The sequence below is a fragment of the Typopeltis vanoorti genome, chromosome 15 (genome assembly GCF_054136105.1).
Source record: "Typopeltis vanoorti isolate ZY-2024b chromosome 15, IOZ_Tvanoo_1.0, whole genome shotgun sequence".
NCBI lineage: Eukaryota > Metazoa > Arthropoda > Arachnida > Uropygi > Thelyphonidae > Typopeltis > Typopeltis vanoorti.
The window spans coordinates 65,461,629-65,484,871 of NC_143563.1; the positions used below are offsets into that span (position 1 = coordinate 65,461,629).

At 34.8% G+C, this 23,243-nt stretch overlaps 1 protein-coding gene across 2 annotated transcripts in view; it reads left to right on the plus strand.

Annotated features, from left to right (window-relative positions):
- Positions 1-8,825: 8,825 nt before the first annotated feature.
- Positions 8,826-23,243, plus strand: part of LOC150098830 (uncharacterized) — a 152,713-nt gene continuing 138,295 nt past the window's right edge. For both annotated transcript variants that reach the window (XM_090405417.1, XM_090405416.1), the window contains exon 1: positions 8,826-9,167. The gene's annotated coding sequence lies outside the window, so the exon portion shown is untranslated. The remainder of the gene's footprint in view (positions 9,168-23,243) is intronic.

The following is a 23,243-nucleotide window of genomic DNA, read 5'->3' on the forward strand; positions in this document are numbered from 1 at the left end:
GGGGGTTCTACGATGGATTTTTCTGAATTATAGGGTTTTAAAACCAGAGTTTCCTCCAGAAGGAAAAAAAATACTTTGTGCACCAGAAATCGACTAACTTAGCTGATAAAAAAAAAAAAAAAAGCCTGGTAAAAGGTCCTCTAGTGAATGGCTAGAATTCATTCTATAATGACAGTTCTTCTACCAGAATGAGAAATAGTAACTCTCCGTCATGATAGTGACTAATAGCTAAACAGGTATTTAATTCAATAAATACAGACATTAAAATTATAAATTTTAATTTAGTAAAAATAAAGATAAAATAAATCCGCTAACGCCTTTTATTCTTGGTAAAAAACAGGCAAGACTATTTTGCATGTAATTTAATAAAATAAATTAAACTGTTCGATTTATTATTCCACCTCCCCAAGCAACAACGAAGTACTCCTTTAAATTTCATATATTTTCAGGTAGTCGCCATAGCACAAAAGTTTGTTAAGTTCCAGAATAACTCAATTCATCCTCAACTCACTCTCTCCAAATAATCTTAACTCGGTCCATTGAATAATGGGATGGAGGTGTTTAAGTTCTTAATCATTCCTGATGTGAATAAGGCCACTGGACCTGATGGGATTTCATCACGTGTGGTGAAAGAATGTGCCAAGGAATGTGCATTGCCTGATTGTTTAATGAATCTTTCGTCCAGCGGATTCCAAATGAGTGGAAAAGGACTAGATCGTTTTCCATTGTTTAAGGGTTAAAAGCAACTAATATCATAAGAGTCACTGCAGAAATTGCATTCCTGGAGTGGCTCTTAAAGTTTTGTAGAGATTCGTTAGCAAGAGGATTGGTTAGCAAGTATTGGATAGGAAAAATTATGTGAAGAAGTCAATGCAAAGACAGGTCACCACATATGAATCACCCTGGATAAGGACGATTCATATATCTTTATGGATTTTCAAAAGAATTTGACGGACTACCACATAGTAAATTAGTGATTGGTGTAGATAATCATTCAATTGATTTGATTGGATTGAAAACTGACTTTCTAGTAGATATCAAAGAGTTCTGTACGAAGGGTCTGTGTTGTAAGAACAGGAATTACTAGTGGAGTTTTTCAGGATTCTGTACTGAGACCACCGATGTTCAATCTGTTTGTAATATTGTGAGTATTTTAAAGGGATATTCAATTCTTTGCAGACAATTCAAAAGTTGTTCGACGCTATGGAGAAGGATGCTAATGTAATAGTTGTTCAGAAAAATTTGGATAGACTGGATTTTGTGGACGCACGAGTGGAAATACAGTTCAACACTAATGTAAAGCTTTACGCTTTCGAAATTAGAAATATAATGCAATATATCACATTGATGGTGTTATATTATGAACCGTTGAGGAGGTGGATGATCTTGGGATATTGCCAAATAGAGCAAATGATATATTACACAAGTGATTACAAAAAAGGACAAGAAATGCTATTATAGAAAGAACATTGATTAAAAAGAACAGCAATTTAAAATTACTTTAATTAACATCAAATTATTTTTATTTAATTTCTAGCTGCATTACATTGATGGTGATCGATTCTAATTGAATCAAAATATTTGTAATTAATCGTTCTTAATTAAATAATTAAGATAACTGTCACTAGATGTTACTTTAGCAGAATAATGAATAACACATGTGGATTACTGTGCTCAGATTTTTTGAGTAGATTTCTAAAAGAATAGAAAGTTCTTGAAAAGCCTTTTAGTTCCAGAGGCAGATAACAAAGGTTTTATTAGGTTTGTGGAATATTAGTTATGATGATAGGTTGTGGAATATAAATCGCCAAGTTTAGTAAATAGGCATAGGAGTGGTAATTATGATTGAGACATAAAAATGTTAAAAGAAGCTTATCAGATAAATATTGGAACATTTTTCATAGGGTTGAGGGAGGAAAAGGAAAATGAGAACGAGAGGATTGGGAACAGAATAGGAGAGTGAAGCAGAGTTTTATGCATGGAGAGTAGTTGGTGAGTAAAATGCATTTGTGTGATGTGGTAGTTGTTGCACAGACACAGAATCAATTTACGATCAGCTAGGAATGATTTAAGGTATGAATGACAGATATTATCCCTGTAGAGTGCTTCTTCTCTTACTTTCACTGATAACTCCTGAATATATTAAAATTAGATATCTGTATATATTAGATATATTAGATACTGAATATATTAGATATATTAGATACTGAATATATTAGATATCTGTAAATATTAAAAATATTACAAAATACGGTAGACTTTCTTGGGTTTGTGGAACGATAAGCTAGAGTTTCTGGGAGAAAAAAACTTGTTACCCATGCTAGAGATAGGCTAACTTGAGAACCGGTTGAAGAGAGGCTTAGAAAAAGGCCCTCTGATTGGCTACTAGAATTGAATTAGGTCGTTCTTCAGACGTCCTGATACTGTGGATGCAAACTTCACTTCAATTGAGCTACATAGAGGCAAACTATTTCAGAAAATAATATATTCTTTTGGGGTTAGGGACCATTTGATGGTAGCACACACGTCTGTTCACTGAATGCCACTTAAAAACTGATGATAATCTTCAGTCAGCTATCTCTGACTCGTTCCCAGTGGAGATTGAACTGCCTACTCAATCGCCAAAAGTTAGATAGGGCTAAAACGACCTCGCTACATCTAAGGGAATAAAAGGCTTTAGCGAATTTTTTTAAAAAATTCTTCTAATATATTTCATGCCACAAATGGAAAAAGTGAATATCACCTCACCCTAACTAACATTTGAAGACTAGAGGCTAGCTAGACACTAAGCTTTTACTGATAGCAAACCCAAACCATAAAAAAATCAGTTTTTCAGGAGAAAGAATGAAAGTATGGCAAAGAACTACCACCATCTAGTGACCTATATCTTAATACCTAGATTATTGTTTGCAATAGTGTGTGGGTTCTAAAATGGATTTTCTTGAGATGTAGCGCTAAAATCCAGTTTTAGAGAGCAACCCTCCTTACCTGTCCGAGCCAGAGAACAACTAACTCGGGAGCAGATCGAAGAAAGGCTTGACAAAATATTTCTATAGTTACCAAAAAGAAATGGACATAGGACATTTCCGCATAGTTCATAAGCTCAAGAAATATTAATAATAACATAAAATAGACTTCCTTCTTATTTTCATTTGGTCAATAAATACTTCTACTACTACAATACTTTTTAACACTTTATTATGTATCAGGTAAATTACATATATAATTTTTGACAATGACAAGGTTATTATCATAGAGAACATTTACATAGATATAATCGTATATACAGTGAGACATATTTCCTGTCGAGTACAAAGATTCAGTACAAAATGCAGAGTACTTGATTTTTTATAAATATAAATATACATTTTTTAAAAACTAGCTAAATATTTATCCATCGTATTTACATATGGATTGGCGCGAATGTGCATACAATTCACTATGTAAAGCAGAATGCAACACACAATTCAATAGTAGTAATAATAATAATAATAATAATAATAATGATATAATTTTGCGTTTGCTCACCACGGCGCTTGGCCGCACGAAAGAAGATTCCTCTAGTCGGCGACTAGAGGAATTTTTTCTAAGCCTTTTTTCGACCGGTTCCCGAGTTAGTCGATCTCTGGCACGGGCAAGCGGGTTTTTCCTCCCGGAAACTCGGGTTTTTCGTCCCGTAAACTCAAGAAAATCGACCGTAGACCCCACATTATTTCAGATATTAAATATATTGTGTTAGGGTTAGGGACCACGAGATGGCGGCACATTTGAGCCGTCTCTCTTCACTGTGTACCACCTAATTAGTGATAGCCTTGGGCCATCTATCTCTGATTGGTACCAGTGGAGATTGAACTGCCCACTCAGTTTCCAAAAGTTAGATAGGGCTAAATGGCCTCGCCTACTTCCGTATACGGGACAAAAAAAAGGTTAGCTGATTTTTTTTTGATATAATTTTATATAAATATATATTTTTTTGCATTTTGTCATATGTATTTTTCTTTCAATAATTTTTATACATTCTCAATTTAATACAGATTTTTTAAAACAGATATTTTTAATAATAATTTTCGTTATTATTTACTTATCGACAAAAATTCGGAATACAAGTAACTAAGTGCATTCTTTTTTGATATACAGTACTTGTTTGTTTGGATGGCATTTCTGCTGTCTTCCACGAAGCTTCTGCAGAGCTTATCTGAATTACACAATAGATGGCGGTGGTTTCGTGGTTTTATTTCAGTACCCGTCGCCAGCCAGGTGTAGATTTAACCATTTATATGTATGTGCAGGGAAACATGTATATATGAAAATATAATAATAATAATAATAATAATAATAATAATAATAATAATAATAATAATAATAATAATAATAATAATAATAATAATAATAATAATAATAATAGACATCGGATAACAAAGTGCATTATGAAGAACACTGCTGCTGTTATCGTTTATTATTGTGATTATTAAGAGAGACGTGCAGGGAGTCAGGGACTCATCAAGGGAGACCATACTATCACTGCTACAGCTATCATACTTATTCTTGAATTCACTCACAGTACTTGCACTCACAATAGCCAAAGTCAATCCATCCAATCATGCACCACCCTATGAGAGAAAAATCTAGCCCTCACTCCTTTCTTGACAGCATTCATTCTCAACTTCCAAGGATGCCTTGCATCCATTTCTGACCCTCCTTAAAATGAAAAATTCCATCTATTGAAATCCTCTATGACCCCTTTCAGATGTTTGCATGTCTCCAGCATATCACCTCTCTTTCTCCTGTTTGCTAGTGTCTGCAGTTACAAATTCTCAATCAGTTTGTATAATCAGTATTCCACAATCGTGATATCACTTTTAACGTTCCTTAGCATTTCCTTTACCGTATTAGAATCACCATGGAAACCAGGAGACCGGACCTACGCGCAATAATCCAAGTGAGGCCGTGGCAAAATGACTTTCTTATTTTTACATGTCAAGGTTCGTTTCAATTTTGCAATTATTCTCTGAGTTGTATTTGCAATCTTACTTATGCAGCATATATGCAGAATACTCGTTCATGTGCGTTACCACGCGTTCTGGGCAACTATTTAAGAATGCTGCTGGTTAGTGATTGTCAATAGTGTTGATCACGATGGAAAAAAACAAAAGATATTTCGGAGTTCGATAAAGGGTTTATTGTGGGTGTCCATTTGGCTGGAGCCACGATTTTGAAAACAGTAGAGCTGACTGGTTTCTCAAAAGGTGAGATATCCCTGGTGTTTAATCAGTGGAAAAATAAAATACATTGCTCGTCTAACTGGCCCTAAAATAGTCTGTCAGGAACGAAATCGTTGTCATCTATGAACAAACAGAGCTTCGTGTGTGTGCAGCAATTGACTGCAGTTGTGCAGCATTTAAAGAAGACTGTTCCATATATATCATATACATGGAACAGTCTGATTTCTGCAAAGAACAAGAAAGTTCGTCTACAGTGATGTCAGGAACACTGTGACTGGACACTGGAAAAGAGTCATATGGTCCAACGGGTACGCCTTGTTCTGTGCCGATGGTAGGCAGAGAGTTTGCGAGAGACCTATAAAGTAATGAACCTAATATGCCTTATAAACACCTCTCAAGATTCTGGAGGTGGTGTCATGGTGTTGGTGCTACAGTCCATCGGATAACAATTATTCAGCAGTGGTTCAGTGAGCATGACAGCGATCTCCACCATCTTCTTTGGCTGTCACAAAGCCTGGATCTGAACCTCCATTAAGAATGAATGGGACATGTTAGAAAAACAGATCCGAGAGCAAAGTCCTCTTTAGTCAAATCTGAGCCAGTTAAAGAACTGTCTGATGAATGCCTGGTATGTTGTAGATGCAATCCAACATCTTGTGGAATCCATGCCAAATGGCATGTGCTGTAATTCAGTATCTGGTATGTGTATATGGCCCTTAAATTTAAACTTCCTGTCTAGTCAGATCAGTTTCTTCTGACATAATCTCACCAGATATTGGATATTTAATCTGACCGAAAGTGGATAACTTTGCATTTACTAACATTGATATGAGAACCATTTTTAAATGCCCAGAATTCCAGCCTATTGAAATCATTCTGCAAGTACTGCATATCTGAAGCACTTCCGATTACCCTATTTATCTTTGTATCATCAGCAAATAGTGGTAGGTATCCTACTAAATCCTAACCATTTTCATTAATGTAAAGATTGAATAACAATGGCCCAAGGACTGATCTTTGTGCTACATGACTGCTTACTGTAAAACAACTTTTTGATATCTGTCAGTCAGCCATCCTCTTATCATGCTAATAGTGTACAATCCAATCCCATATTCTCCAGTTTATGTAAATTCTTTTATGCTGTATTCTGTCAAAAGCCTTAGCAAAATCCAAAAGTATTATGGTGTATCTATTCCCTTTATCTAATTCAACATTAACATTATTACAGAATGTGAGCAAGTTGCTAAAACATAACCTTCCCTTAGTAAACCCATGTTGTTCATTGCAAAATAGAGATTCACTGTCAACCCATTTCTGTATGCAAGTCATAACCAACTTTTCTAAAAGTTTCAGCATCACTCCAGAAATACTGATAGGTCTATAGTTGGATACATCAGTCTTTGCACCACCCTTGTGCAATGGGATTACCATACATTCTTTCCACTCCTATGGAATCCTCCCTGTTCCGAGATAGCCTGGACAAGAAATAGCCAGTTCAACTGAACATTCTTTTAGCATCAGTGCTGTTTTCCCATCAGTCCCTTATTGTAGAATTCTTATCAAATTTTTGGAACTGCTCTAGTACCTCTTAATACACCTCAGTTTTTTCATACTGTGAAGAGGTAGCAGTGAACTCAACGCTGCATATCCCAGGTTAATTTTAGCAAAATGGTCACTCATGAGTTGAACAATCTCTTCTACATCAGTCACCATCTGCATCCAGTAGCGTTATTCTTTTGTATTCATTCTTTCTTTTACCTGCATGATAACGACAGAATTCTTTTGGGTTGTCTTTAGCTTGCAGAGCCAGTTTCTTTTCATACTTAGACTTAGCTTTCCATACAACAATTGTGACTTTTTTTGGCCTGTTGTTTATAATTTTTGTAACTGACATAATTCTTTTGCACACGGTATTCCCTCCGCATCATCATCTTTTTCATACTAATCTCTTGCTTAATTCACATCCATTTCAATCCTACCCTATATATTATACGAACTCAAGGGATACATTTTGATATTGCATCATTTAAGTATTTAAATGATGCAATACTTAAATTTAAGTATTTCAAAACACTTCCATGTACTGTCGATATCCTTCCCATTCAACAACTGATACCATGGTGCAAAATTAACCCAGCATTCTCCTCAGATGGTCATAATTTCTGCTTTGTAGTTCAGCATGTGACTTTTTTGAATGGAACATTCATAAACTTAGCTATTTCCCAAGTGAGTACCGCATGATCACCGTCAACAACCGGAGGCAGAATAGTTACGTCTTAAACCGAAACACCTCTGACACTGTATAATCAAATCTAACACTCTTTGACCTCGAGTTCCTTCTGTAACATGATGCTTGAGGAAGTTGTCTCGCAACAGCTCGATAAATTCAGTTTCATTCTTCTTATGAGATTTCACAGCTATTCAATGAATGTTCGGATAATTAAACATTCGGACATTATGATTACTCATTTCTCACCCATTTTCTATAGTTGGTGGTACATTTCTTCGTCACCTGCAACCGATCCACTACCCACTAGATTTGTAATAACACTCCATTATGTATTTTAATTTGTTAGACTCCACCTTACACCAGATGGCTTCAAACTCACTGCCACATGAAAAACTGTTTCTAGTATTGCAGTCCTAGGCCTTAACTCTAACTGGATGGACTGAAGTCATCTAATTATCATTAGCAGCACATCCCTTATCTCATATCCTGCCTATTCTTCCTATACATACTTCCTTTACACCCGATATTAGTTAGTATGGCTGCTTTTGATAGTAAGATCTCACTAATGCCTACAATATGAGGCCCCAACGTATTGACCAAGGCAACAAACTCCACCCATTTGTTTCTTATACTCCTAGCATTCGTGTATGGACATAATAAGCTACCTGCATGTTCTTTTGTATATTATTGACAGTAGTCTGCGTGACATCTTTCAACAACTTTCAGATCAGTGTTCTTATCTCAGTACCTTATTTATCATAATTGATGATTGTCTTCTATTCATCAAACCTTCTAAATAACTACTAGTTGACAACACTGTTATACTTAGAACCAATGAGATGTAATCTTACGTTTATGTAAAGAAAAACAATAAAGCAGTAAACGATGGAAACAGATATTAAACATTCAATTTCGTAAGTAGATTTTTAAATATTATAACAGCTATACGACTCCATTTCATTATCCCCCCCCCCCACACACAGACATTCCTTCCGACTTTGGAAGTATTCAGAAGGGAAACTAACATGGAAAGAAAATTCAGTTAGCAGCAGACGAACTGAGTGTTTCCAGGAAATGTTTTCAGTCACGAACTACGCAAATAATGTGGGTGGAGTTTCCTGTTCCGGCGTTTAACATTAAATTTCATCTTCATTTTATTCTATGCAAAGAAATACTTTTCAAAACAGCAGGTTACTATTCCTAAGATAGAATAAGAAAAAATGCGATGTAAAAATACGAGATTAAAATCATTGAAAAAAAAAATCCATTAGCTAGTGCTTTTAATGTTTTTTAAAATATTTCATACATATGAAGTGGACCAAAAAAGAAACAAAAATGCTTCACTGACGCAGAGGATGACGTTCTTTTTTGTACTTGGCATTGCCCATGCATATGGTGTGGCATGTAAGCTAACGATCTGAGTGAGTGATGTCGCTGAACAGCTGTAGGCTTTTGCTAGATCAGTTTTTATTCCCATTGGTGCAGTGCTCCGTTACTAACATTTAGGTTTGCCAGGGAGATTTAGTCACCATGGTGACATACTACTTCCTGCGATCAACAAACCTCTGTCTACTTGCATGCAAACGTTCTCCACGTGTTTATATCTGAATCTTTGTGTGACAATTGTGGTAATTCCTTGCAATGCTTATTCTATCGTAAACTGAGAAACGGACTTGTTTTTGGCTTTTAAAAAGAGAAGGGAGTCTGCTAATAGGGTAAGGTATTTCTCTAACATCTAAATTATTTTTCGATAAGAAATTTAGCAAGCGGTATACAAATATGATCTCCAAAAATTAGCCGTTAATATCAACAACGTTGTTTTCGAATTATACCTACGTGCAGTTATGTGAACGCGACCAAATAAACAGAAAGCCAAACTTCTTATAAGTAGGATACAAATAAAATATTTTATTATTATAATTAATTTAGTTTTTCACGTATTGGATTTATTTTAATTGTGTAATTTGTAAAATACACGACTTTTTATGAGGCATAGCAACCTTGTTACGTCAGCTCACCAAGCAGTCAGCAGGCTTCCTAACAATATAAGCAAGGAAAACTTTTATTGGTGGAGAATTATTCGTGTCGTCATGATAATATTTCGTTTGCTTTCTTTTCTATTATGTGCATTTATATTAGAAGTACAAATTTTATTTTTAATGATATTTACAAAGTATCTTGAAATCATTTTATTCATTTCATTTCTGCTGCTTGTATTTATTTTCTATTATTGTTGTTTATTTTTCTTGTTACATGATGAGAATATTCATCGATGGAAAGAGATGTTTATGAAGAAGTCCATATCTTGCAGTGATATCATTTCTGAGTGAGTCCTTGGTGAAGCCTAGCTGAAACATTTTTCCCTCTCCATATAATTTCGTTTTTATCAGCAGAATGATTTAAACTGATAACAATAATGTTTTGTTTTCTTTCTACGCTATAAATAGATCTTGTTTCAACGCAGTTCGAAAGCTTGTAGACAGATGCATTAATTAAACTGCTGGGATGATTTCCTTGTAGCGAAACAAAGAAACAGATCGACTACCTTGTATTATTAAAGCTTAAATATAATACTTGGTTTTCTGATAAGGAGTAATGGGAATAACCGTGTAAGATGTTTCACCCCATGCATAAGGATATCATGTAAATGATGGGTGATTCATTTACAAAGAAAATATCATCGATACACAAAGAAAACTTGCACAGATAAATAAAAAAAATAATTAATTAAAATAAAATAAATAATATAATATAATATAATTAATATAAGAAATATAATCCGAAAAAAATTTAAAACTTTTCCTGTGTGCTACATTAGATACTATCCACAGGGCATAAAACAAAAACAGATCATGTTACTCCAAAAAATATGTACATGCAATTCGTTACGATTTACAAAAACTTGCAACACTCCGTAGGCTGAAGATCTGAGAAGACTTCGCTGTACTAATGTAATGCTAATAAAGTGTAAGGAAAGAAACCGAAATTACAAGACAAATTATACTTGCCAAGAAGTGATATGCTTTTTTAATTCTTTATACGAGTGTAAGCAAACAAAGTTTGCGCGTGAAGTATTTTCACCACTAGGCTCCTTGTATAAAGGGGTGTGGTGTTAACTTCACATCAGATGCCTTAGTAGCCCATAAAGCAAAACACACTTTTTTGGAAGTGCACTACCCAGATCGGCTTCGACTTTTAGTCTCATCAGTGGAAGCCAGACCCAGACAGGATCGACCTTCTCTATAAAGGGGCCCGGGTGCAAGAAACCTTTTGGGGCCCTAAAATATTTTTCAAAGGTAAAAATTAAAGGATTCGAAATAAACGTATTGTAAAACCTCTTACCTGCAAATGATTTTGGCACAGGAAAACCAAAAAAAAAAAAAACATTCGAAATATCATACGTATCCGCAAATGTGTACCGACTGTGCCCACTCAATCGTGGGGCCCGGGTGCATTGCACCCATGCATCCCCGAGATGGTCGACCCTGGACCCAGGAAGTACCACGGTTGAATTGATGCAGTCCAAAGCATTTATTCATTTCTTTCTTTATGTAAACCTGTGGCAATTAAGCTAATTGTTACATTTTTTTTATTATTATTCTAAGGAAGAATTCATAATATATGCTTCTTATAAATAAATTACTTTATTTATATTTATATAAATATAAATAAACTTATATCATAAATTACTTTATTTATAAGAAGTAATATGTTCAAAGCGCTAGTTGTGACATGCAATTCAGATTTCAGTTTATTTTTTATTCTTTTCATTTTATGTGCTCATATTCACGAAAGGTTATCTGCAAACGCATTTGTACGAGTGGGCTAGGGATTTTTAAATTTATTTTTATCAATTATATATATTTTTGTATTTTTTTTAATTTATTTTTTACACAGTCCGTAAACCCTTTTCTCAAGACCAAAAATTAACCTTTTTTCATGCCATTTCAGGCCTCCAGTAAGGAGGGGAATCCTTCGCGTCTTCAGAATTACAACTGAGATCTTTCCAACCGACGAAAAATATCGAGACGCCCTAAAGGATTACGCCCTCCCCTCCCCCCCACACAGAAGAAGACGTAAACATAATTCACATTAGGTTTACGTGGTAAATAGGCTAAGAAAGATTAAATACTCGAGAAATCTAGTTCAATGTGAAGCCATCCATCTTACATATTGGAACAGAGGTATGAAATTACTGAAAAAAAGTGCCATATCTAGAAACTAAAATATATAGCACTTTCTTAAACTACTTTGTGGCTCCAATAAGCAGACTGGGTAGTCTCACACCACGCCATGAAAATAATCTCGCGCTTTATTTGGAGATATGTTCTTAGATTTTATTATCAAGTAAAATGTTTATGGCTGTTTATTGTAACCACGATAGCATTGGCAGTCTGCCTGTTTTGCTGGAGAAAATATCCCACTGACTGAAGGTGACATAAAGTTTTTATAAAGATTCTTTGTGTCTTGAACCGGATTAAATGGCATCATCGTTATCTCCTGATCTATGGAAGGCTTTCAATAGAGAGCCTTATACGAGGCTGAATATTAATGAATTTCTACCAATCTCTCTTCAAAAAAGCTAAGTCTAAAAGAGGCTTCGTCTAATCCGTTTTGGGAAATAAAATACACCATAGAATTGTTTTTATATTTAAGCTTAACAATTAAATGTATATATTAAATTTACATTTAAATTCTAAACAAATTTAAAAAATGGGTTAAATTATTTAAAATGGATTTAAATTTATTTTCATATATATGGATATGTGTATTTTTTAATTAAACATCTACGCATAAGGGAGTTGACATTAATATGCACTTAGGATATTATCCTTCATCCATTTAAAGATGAAATATCACGTCTGTCGGTAGTCCCTGTCTCGCACACATAATTAATTGATGTCTGTTATTGACCTTGGACCCAGGCCAAGGGCAGAGTCATAATGGCAACGCCCTGGTGGTAGCACACTGTTAGAATAATGTTTTTCTTTTTTCCGAAAATAGTTCATCAAATATGTGAATTTATTGTTAGGCATCTAATTTTCGAGACTAGTCTTTAGCGACGTTTTAAATTATTGACTTAAGTAACAACCATTGGTTATAATGACAGCTACTTAATATATATTAGTTGCATTATTCAATAATCAAATATTTATTTATTTCACGTACTTTGGAATTTCAGTTATAAAGTTTTATTGTTTGTTAACAGCCTCAAGCTAGATAAGACAAAGCATACGTGGCGACATATTCATTATAATACTTCGAATATCTACGTAAATAGTATATTTTATATGCTCTAATTTCCAGCATACACCTTATATATTTTTGTTTTGTTTTTCCTACCGGCAACTCTGGATTTATCCTCTTCGCCATGCATTAACGTCTTTGTAGTATTTCCAAATCTGAGGAAAATGAAACACAGCAAAATATTTTGTTATTTCTCAATGCAAGTGGTGTAACTATTGTCATTGTCGCATATTTAAAAATAAAAATAATAAAATAAAAAAAACTGTTTAGTTAGGGGAGGGGAATTTGTCTTCTATGCCAATTTTTTGAAAACAAGCGGGCAGCCAGCCAGTCTCCACTGATAGCGAACCAAGCGATCTATGAACAAAGATTTTCAAGAGAGAGAGAGAGAGCGAGAGAGAGAGAGAGAGAAAAAAAAATGAGGTATGGTAGATAACTATCGCCATCTCGCGCCCCTAAATCCTAACACTTGTATTATTATCTGTATTAGTGTGAGTTCTATAATCGATTTTTTTTTGGAAATTATTATTATCATTATTATTACGGACAACTCCAAGAAGTCCTTAGACTTGTCGAAGACATAGTTAAAAATCCAAGCTTCCAAGAGGGGGTGGGGTGGGGGGGAAATCCTACTTGCTCATGCCAAAAAGAAGATCGGGCAAACGATCGGGAAACTGAAGAAAGATCAAACAAAGTTCCTTTAGTCCACTAGAATTGAATTTATAACCCCCTCCCCCCTTCCCTTCGGCCGGCACTCTGGAAGCAGATATCATTTCCACGTCGTTACAAGGCACTATGCTGTTATTTACAGTTATAAATAATAAAATAAAATAAAGTCGTGTTATGAGGGATATGGTAACACATCCAAAAGTGGTTTAAATTGAAACGAACAAAAATATGTGAATAAGGATTTATTTATTGTGTTTCCAAGGCTTTCCCCCCCCCCCCCTTACTGTGGTCAATTATCAGACGGAATTCAAATATTTTAAAAATAACCAGATTGATAGACTGAATTTTCAAAATAGATTATGGTCTTAGGATAGTAGAAAGAAACACAGCCCTTTTCTAATTTTTAAACGCAATATTCTAATTATACAACTTACAAATACGATCTTGGATATTATTTTTGGGTTTCATGCTTGATTTTTACAATCCATTTCCTTGTATATCTTCGAATCTACTGATTTACATTTTCCCCTCCGATTTTTTTATGAATATTTCTGTCGTAAGTACCGATATCAACTCATAGCCATTTCTTCTGGATATTTCCCTTGTTTAATATTCAAAGTTATTACTCCATGCATCCACAAAATATCCTTTTCTTCAGTTTTTATATCATCGTTATAATCTTTGGCTCTTTTTTTTTTTTTGCTGTTGTTGTTAATGCTCTTTTCTGTTTCTGAGCTTCCTCGAAATAGCCTCGAATACTCGATAGTCTCGAAAGCATCATGCTCCTTCATGATGGTTATCTTCTATATTCTTTCCAAAATCTTTCTATGAATTTTTTATTTCTAATTTTATGCATATCTTACTTTTCTTCTCGATATTCTCCAACATGACGTGCTACTTTATCAGACAGAAACGTTGATTTCTTTGCAGGGACTATTTCTCTAATTTCTGTGTGCACATTGCAAATGCTATTGCCCATTTCGTGTCTCTTGGATTAGTCTGAAGAGATCACTATGAACAAGAACATAATCAGTCAAAATTTTAGCTTTGCAAGCGTTAGTTACACGTGAATTTAAGCATTCAAGCTAAATGTCTAGTACTTGCTTGCCATTATTACCTTCTTGCCTTTTTCTTCAAATTTTTCTAAAAACATTTCCATATGTTCACAAATATTTCGTGTCTAATTTACCTTTCTGAATGTGATAGCATCATTCAGCTTGAAAGTGAGTCCTTTCGCAAAGTTTATCTTCGTGTTTAAAGTCGAATGCTATAGTTTCTTCCTCCTTACCTAATATTTAGTGCTCGAAGTTAGATGAAATACTGTTCTAAGTTCTATTGTATTCACAGACCAGAGGAACTTTTCTTAAGCTTTCTTCGACCGGTTTATGAGTTAGTTGATCTCTGACACGGCAAGCAGTTTTATCCACCTGGAAACTCGGGATTTTCATTCTGTAATCTCAAGAAAATCGACCGTATTAACTTACTATTTCAGACAATAGCACATTGTGCTAGGGTTAGGAACGGTGAGAGGTGTCTGCTAATTTTTTCTTGGTATCTTTAACATAGCCAAGTGAAAAACTTTCAACAACTATCTATCTCTAATCCAAAGTATTTTTAATACTCTGGTGCGACACCTTTTGGCAACTTTTCCCATCCTGAAAGATACTTCAGGTGCAAACTTTGTTTGCTTACACTTGGACAATAGATTAAACCAAGTATATAATTTCTTGGTATCTTTAATTTATAATATAACCAAGTGAAAAACTTTCAACAGATGTCTGCTACATTATCTTCATGGGATTCGTTTAATATCATTGATAGTTTGGGACAAGCTACACCCACTGTCCAAAAAGAAACCGAACTTTTGATAGAAAATAAGACACAGGCCAATTATAATTATTCAAATCATTTATTTCAATCAATATACTCTTCCTCAGCTTCGATACAGCGTTTGGCACGAAATTCGTTAAATGAGTTTTTTTAATATCGGTTTTTGGGATACTGTTGAGGGTTATGGTTACTGCTGCTTGAACGTTTTCAATGGTGTATCGCCTTCCTTTCATCGACAAATGCAGTCGGGGGAAGAGAAAGAAGTCACAATGCTAAATCAGGTGAATACAGCGAGTGATCCACACAAACTTGGTTTTTGCTCAAAAACTGTCTCACAATGTTCGAACGATGAGATGGTTCATTATCGTGCAAAAGTGACCAGCTGCCTGCATCACGATATTCATGCCGTACGCGACGAATTCTTTGTGGATAATGCCCTTGGAATCGTAGAAACAAATTAGCGTTGTCTTTACTTTTGATTTCTCCAAGCGACTTTTTTTCGGATACCCTCTTATTGTGGTCTCCACTCAGCACTCTGTTTCGGGCTCATACTCAAAACACTACGTTTCGTCACCAGTAACAATCGTTTCAAGGAATTTTGAGTCCTTAGGAGCGGTTTTATTGAGGTCCTTTCAGTGTTCAATTCGATACATTTTTTTTTGTCGTCGGTCAACTTGTGGGGAACAAATCGCGAATTCAATTTACGAAGGCCCAAACTCTCGGTCAAAATGTTGTGCACAGTTGATTTTGGAATCTCCAATTCATCTTTAATCAATCTCAAGGACGATTTCGGGTTATCTTCGATGAAATCACACACTATTTGGATGTTAACTTCGCTCAGTCCAGTTTTTCATCGTCTTCAAGCGTCTCACGACCATTTTGAAATCGTTTAAACCACTCGTAAATTTGAGTACGGGATAAGCATTCATCACCGTATGCTTTTTGAAGCATTCGATGCGTGTCGGTAAAACTTTTACCAAGTTTAACACATAAGTCAATCGCAGCTCTCTGTTTGAAACTCATTATCCGACCGTTCGTCAAAACACAAGTCACTCTTGGCACTATAACTCGGCTTCTAATGAAACAAATCTCATAAACAGTTGACACAACACTAATGAAGATTACCGCTTTCGACAACAAAAAGATACAACAGGTAGTGCCACTAGTTTCTTCTATTTTCGAAAAGTTCGGTTTCTTTTTGGACAGGTGTGGGGGGGGTACGTTTGAGTGGCTAAGGATGGAGATTGACTGTCCCTATCTCCAAAAGCTAGAACTAAAACGGCCTTTGCCCGCTCCCTTTGAGGAATAAAAAGCGTTAGAGTTTTGTTTTATTTTCTTGATTTCAGTTAAGCCTCAAAGTGCTTATTTAGCATCAGTAATTAATATTCTATTTTCGCTATCTATAAATATATCTATAAATATATAAGGAATTTTCAACCCGGTAGTCTCTGCAGTAAACGATATACAGTATATAATATATAAAATGATATAATTACAGCGACTGACTTCCTATCAGTCGCTGTAATTCTCAAATTAGTTAAGGAACATTTCGTGCGTAGTTCAAGTGCACGTGCCATGTGGTATATGTGTTGCCATAGTGTGGCACTCAATGACAGTTTTGTTTTGTTTTTCTTACTACAAGGGCAAGAAAGAGTGCACTACTATTAATCTAAATAGAGCATTAATAACTCAAAAAAAAGAGAGAAAATAATAGCTATTTATGAATAGTATATCAAAAATATAACACGACTTGGGACTACTATTTACGTATGACATGAATCGATATTTTCACCTAGTTCAGAGCGTTTCAGAATAGACTTCACTAGACGAGACAATCAAATCGGCCAGAAGACCACATAGTGGGAAAACGTTTATTACATCACCCACATATTCTAAATACCAACGATATTCACATAATAAAAATAAATAAATCAGCTAACACCTTTTATTCCCTTATAGGGAATATGCGAAACCTTTTAACCCTATATCTAAACGAAACGCATTGCTTTGTGCCAATGCAAATAACATTTCCACAATGATAACAATTATGACAACAGTTTCTAGCCCTTTCACTGAGATTGCGCAAAATGTTCCTCGCTAACGTGATAGCGGTAACTGACTAGAGAACCAACGAGTGTATTATTATTTGCGACCTCCAGCGAGTCCTAAGACTCATCGAGGAGTTTTTTAAATAAAATACAGCGAATTCATGTTAAAATGCTAATACTTAAACATTGAAACTTAATAATTTCAAGTGGGACTAGAAAGATGAACGATTCAGTAATTTGTTATTATATGTTTATTTATTTAATTTTTTTTTTTTCAGAATCCGTTGTACTAGTCAGACCGCTACACTGGAGTTACGCCTTGAGGGGGATAAGCTATACCTTTTTTTTTTTTTTTTTTTAAATACCAATATTGAAATTTATCTATCCTAAACAAACCTCAGTAGAAGGTCTCCGTATATCTTATATAAGCCAACGCCATAACCACTCTCTTTTCTACCAAAAGTTATTATATTAGCAACTTACTTACTAATATAATAACGGAATTAACTCACGTAAATTATTCTTTATTCATATGAATTTTTACGAATTCATACGTTTTTTACGAATAAAGAATAATTTACGTGAGTTAATTCCGTTATATTAGTAATACGTATAAAGAATAATTTAGTTATTTAATTCCGTTATATTAATTCCGTTATTGGAGGTGTCATGAATAATAATAATAAAATATTATATTAGTAAGTAATATGTCTACTCACGGTATTTCCTTACTAAAACTTATATTAGCATCATCACCAAAAATGGTGAGAAAATTGAATGACTAAATTCGACGAAAAGACTCCAACATCGACTTTTATCATTATAATCATTATTACTACGTGACACCTCTAAGGACTCATCGCAAGTGGGCACTACACTATACTACACATTCTATTGTGATACTACTTATGACAGTAGTATGCCTGTATAATAATCCTCCATCTACACACTATACAGTATCTAATGTTTGTTAATTTTTATAATTCTGGCTGATTCCTTCAATTAAAAGGCCCGTTTAAAGTGTCCCCGTGTCATGACAAAAAATTTTGATTTCAGATGGCTGTTGTTAGAATATATGCTGCTTGGGCACATTGTCCCCATGCACATATTAATTTACTATCTCTAAATTCAAGAAAATGCAAAAACACAGTTTTTTTTATGGTTGAGATACAATTTTGCCAATTTTTGGTACACTCCAGACTTGCCACTGCTTAGCATAGTCACTTAATAGGTTATGGAACAGTTACACACATTAGAGCAAATGGGGATGGATATGACACTGGTTAAGTGGATAAGAGGATGGCTGCTGGACAGATATCAAATAGTAGTATACGGAGGAGCAGAGTCAAGGTGAAAACAGGTGACTAGTGGTGTGCCACAAGGTTCAGTGCATTTAGTTTGTACATAAATGATATAGAAATGATCTGAAAGGAAATATTCAGCTTTTGCAGATGACACAAAATTAGGTAGAGCAATAGTTAATCCATGTGTAGAGGCTTAAGTGCTGTGAGGACATCATGTTGGAGGCTTAATGGATTGTATACAGCACTCAGAAAGGGTTAAAACAGGATTTAATACTTTCTGTATTTCATCTCAGTCACTGAGACATCTTCAAGGATTACAAAAAACTAATGTGATTTAATACTTCCTATATTTCGTCACTACATTAGTTTTTTTGTAATCCTTGAAGATGTCTCAGTGACTGAGAAGAAATATAGGAAGTATTAAATTCTGTTTTAATCCTTTCTGAGTGATTAATCAAGATGATGTGGAGAACTTGCAGGATGATTTAAATTTTCATCACTCATCTGCTGTGTAATAAGATTAGTCATCACAGTTTTGCATGACTTCAACTCATTTATTGCACCTAAGATTAAGTCTAGCTGATATCATAAAAAAAAAAAAAAAAAAAAAATGGAAGCACTATGATGAAGAGAAATAGCCAGGCACACTATATAAATTGATGGAAAAGGATTGGGTAAGGATTTATTTCAGAATATTATGTACTCAATGGCCTCAGATTCCACTGAATGATCGCTATATAAGCTAGACATCATTCTAACAATGCTCAGTGTTCAATTTAGGTGGCACATGATAGACAGCAGACTTTTGTAAAACTGTAACATGAAATTAATCTTGACATACACACAATAAAAATAGATTTGTTTGGGTATGGCAGCTGCTAGAAGCGTATAATTATTTATCAGAATGTGTGTCAATTTATTATATGATGTAGATGTTTCTCCTCATTTGGATCATAAGCCCCCAATCCTCATCATAGTGCATAAGGGCAATGAACACTACATATTATACTCACATTCCAGTCAGTTCATTATTACCCACCTATTAGAGGGGGGGGGGGTCCTCTGGAAACAATCTAATTCAGTGTCAATAGAGCTGTGGAAACATGATTTGAGGAAGTGGTAGTGGCAATATGGCAATAATTAGACTGGCCAGTGTTTTAATTTAAATTAAATAGGACTATATTGAAATATGCATAGTAAAATGGCATATTTGATTCTGAATTGCACTTACAAAAGATTAGGATATCCACCGGTGAGCTATAAGGAGCTCACGCGAGCCCTTTGTTAAAATTTTCTCAAACTTGCAAGCCCCTTGTTCTTCTTGTTTAATAATCTTGTAGAACTAGAAAATACCACAGTGGAATGTATACATGCTACCATAATTGCTACTTTAAATTCATATGGATTTTCTGATAACTATATAAAAAATCATTTCATTGTATTTTGTTCTGATGGAGCTAGTGTAATGTTAGGAAACAAATCAGGTGTTGCAATCAAACTTCTACAAAAATTTCCCAACATTGTGATTTGGCATTGCACTCATCGTTTACACTTAGCATTAGATGATTCGATAAAAAAACATTAAAGAAATAAATCATTTTGAAATATTTATGGATAATTTATATGCTTTTCATCATCAATCACCAAAAAATCAATGAGAATTAAATACGATTGCAAAAGACCTTGGTATCGAAATTTTAAAGATTGGCCATGTGTTTGGACCATGATGGACAGCTTGCAGTTTACGAACAGCTCTTGCTTTGTGGAGAAATACCCAGCTTTATGCAAGCATTTTGCATCGAACGATAAATATAAGGGCTTTTTAAACCGACTTCTCAATTTGGAATTTTAGAAGATCTAGCATTAATAATTGATATCCTACACGAATTAACATATCTGTCAGAAGCTCTACAAAGTCGCAATATAAGTATTATAAGGGCTAAGTTAGCCCTTTTTTTTTCTCGACAATGCGAGCCCTTTGTTAAAATTTCCATAGCTCACCACTGAGAGTATCTATAGAGGTACTTTTAGGAAAAGTTAGAACATTGGTTCAGAAAAAAGAAATATGTTTCATTTCAACTGCTGTTTTGGTGGACTTACTACTAAATGTTAATTACCATTTAGTAGTAAGTATTCAGGAGAGTGGCATTTTTATCATGCCAAAGGTACTGAAATTGTGAAAAAAAAACACATGGTTTTTGAAACACTGAAATGTCTACACAATTCTTATGAGATGACGTGGTGAGAGCAACCTTGTGTGCCACAATGCTACAGAATGCCTCTGTCTAATATTGTGCAATACAATCTCTCACTTTACTTCACATTCCCTTACTTTGGGAATTTTAATATCTTCAGTCACCATCAAATTTCTCTCTAATGATTGCATATCTAACAGCACATATCCAGATTACTGCACATTTGGATGACTAAATACTGTGGAACAAATATATCACATCAGTAACATCCCCCAACCTCCAAAAACTTGGTATCTTCTTCTCCTGTTCATGACCCCTTCACACCAAGACAACTTGTAACACCATATAAATCACAATTTTGTCCAAATGTAGAATACTGTTTTCACATTTTGGAATGGTACTTCTAAAAAATTCCTAAATATGTGCACACACACACACACACACACACACACACACACACACACACACACACACACACACACACACACACACACACACACACACACACAGCGAGATTCCCTCCAATCATTTTATTTTTGGTTTTGTATTACTCCTTTTCTATATTATTTTCATGGACACTGCTCTACCAAACTGACTATTATCATTCCTACACTTTCCTCTAATCATGTAAAAACATGAGCAGCTGCAATGGTGAACATTCATATGCAGTTCTAGTTGAAATGTAACAAACCAACTTCTCGTTCTCTTTTGTTCCATTCCATTATATTCTTTGGAACAGCCTTCTACACACAATTTTCCTCAAGGAATTATGGCATGCAGTTGAAAAGCCATATCAACAAGTTCCTTATTTTTCCTTAACCATGCACATGCACAACACTCATATGTTTTGAGAACCTTTTTTTTTGTTATGGGGCTAATATGGGGAAAAAAATGCCTTTGTATAGTTTTTCAATATACCCCAATTTACCAATTCACATATGTGTTCTTGAATATTGTTTTTACTTAGAATTAATCATACTCATAACTGCACTCCTTGGTAGTATAATGGTTAGTATCCCCTACTGTTTCAAGTGGGAGACTGAATATCATCATTCAAACCTTCCTCAGTATCATTAATAGACTGCACACCACTAGTGACTTTCCTCTCCTGGAATATTGCCCCCCTCCCTCCCTATACACAACTTGCTGATACTTATCAGATAGCTAATCTTCTCTCCAATACACTAATCTATTATCCAACCACAGCCATTCCAGTTTAACTATCATCTTATCATGTGGCAATCTATCAAAAGTTTCTGCAAAATCAAAGTATCCCACTCTGTACAATATATCTCCCTTCTCCACTGCACCTATCACCTCATTGTAATAAGTAAGTAGACTCCAAAAACATGACCTTCCTTCAGCAAACTCATAATGCCTGGAATGTGCATGATGCCACATTCATGAGGATGAAATACCTTTCAAAACTGCTCATTGAATATTCGATTTTTTTTTTTTTTTTTTTGGTTAATTGCTGCCCATATTGCACCTCTGCTGGCCTTCCAACAGTCACCTTCTTTGTACTCTTCATGTAACTGATTATTACCACTAATCATATACTGCCTCCATAACACCTTCTTCCTCCATGCTTAATCTCTTAGTTCATTCATTTCACATCTATCTTCTGACCCTTGGAATATATTTAAACATTGCTTCTACTAGATAGAAAAGCAATTCTTAATGTATTCAAGGTGCTATTCTTAAACAATACCCAAGCAACATTCATCTCCTTTCCATTCAACTCATCATTCCATGATACAGCTGCAAGCTTCCGAGCTTTTTGTAATCACTAGCTTGTAGTTTTGCACATATCATTTTCTCACAGAAGTGCTCAGAGAGCTGGCAACCTCAGGTTACAGCTTAACAGTCATCCTCACCAATCAGAGGAAAATTCGACACATTTATAGACGTCCCCTGAGATGATCAAATCCAAGATCTTCGTCCCTCAAAAACTCAAGAAATTAATTTTCTTTACTTCCAGATGCTATCTAGTTCATTCCAGTCTGTATTACCATAACTAAAATCACCCATAATGATTTCCCTTTTCCTATTTGCTTGGCTAACTTGCTTATATTTCACTGTCAGCACTCTCCACATTCACAGGCCTATAGCAACATCCAACTAAATATTTCATTCTACCTCACACCATACTACCTTTAAACCCCTGTGTCCCTTCCACTTCCTCCTTGTAACTCAACCTTGCATGGGCACAACTCCTTTTCTATCATCAAGCACTCTAACTTCCTTTTTACATTTTTTATCTTAATAAATATGTACATATATACCCTCTCATCTCTATTCTTGTCAGGTTGTCATCCTCATCCAAGGATAACAACCTGACTTATTCTAACATTTTTGGGTGAATAAACTCAATCAATGAAATAATATCATTCCCCTTATTTCTGATACTTCTAACATTTATATATATACAAACATAACAATTCATTTCTGTTATGTTTGTCTTTCACAAGTTCCATGATGCCACTTAGATGTGATTC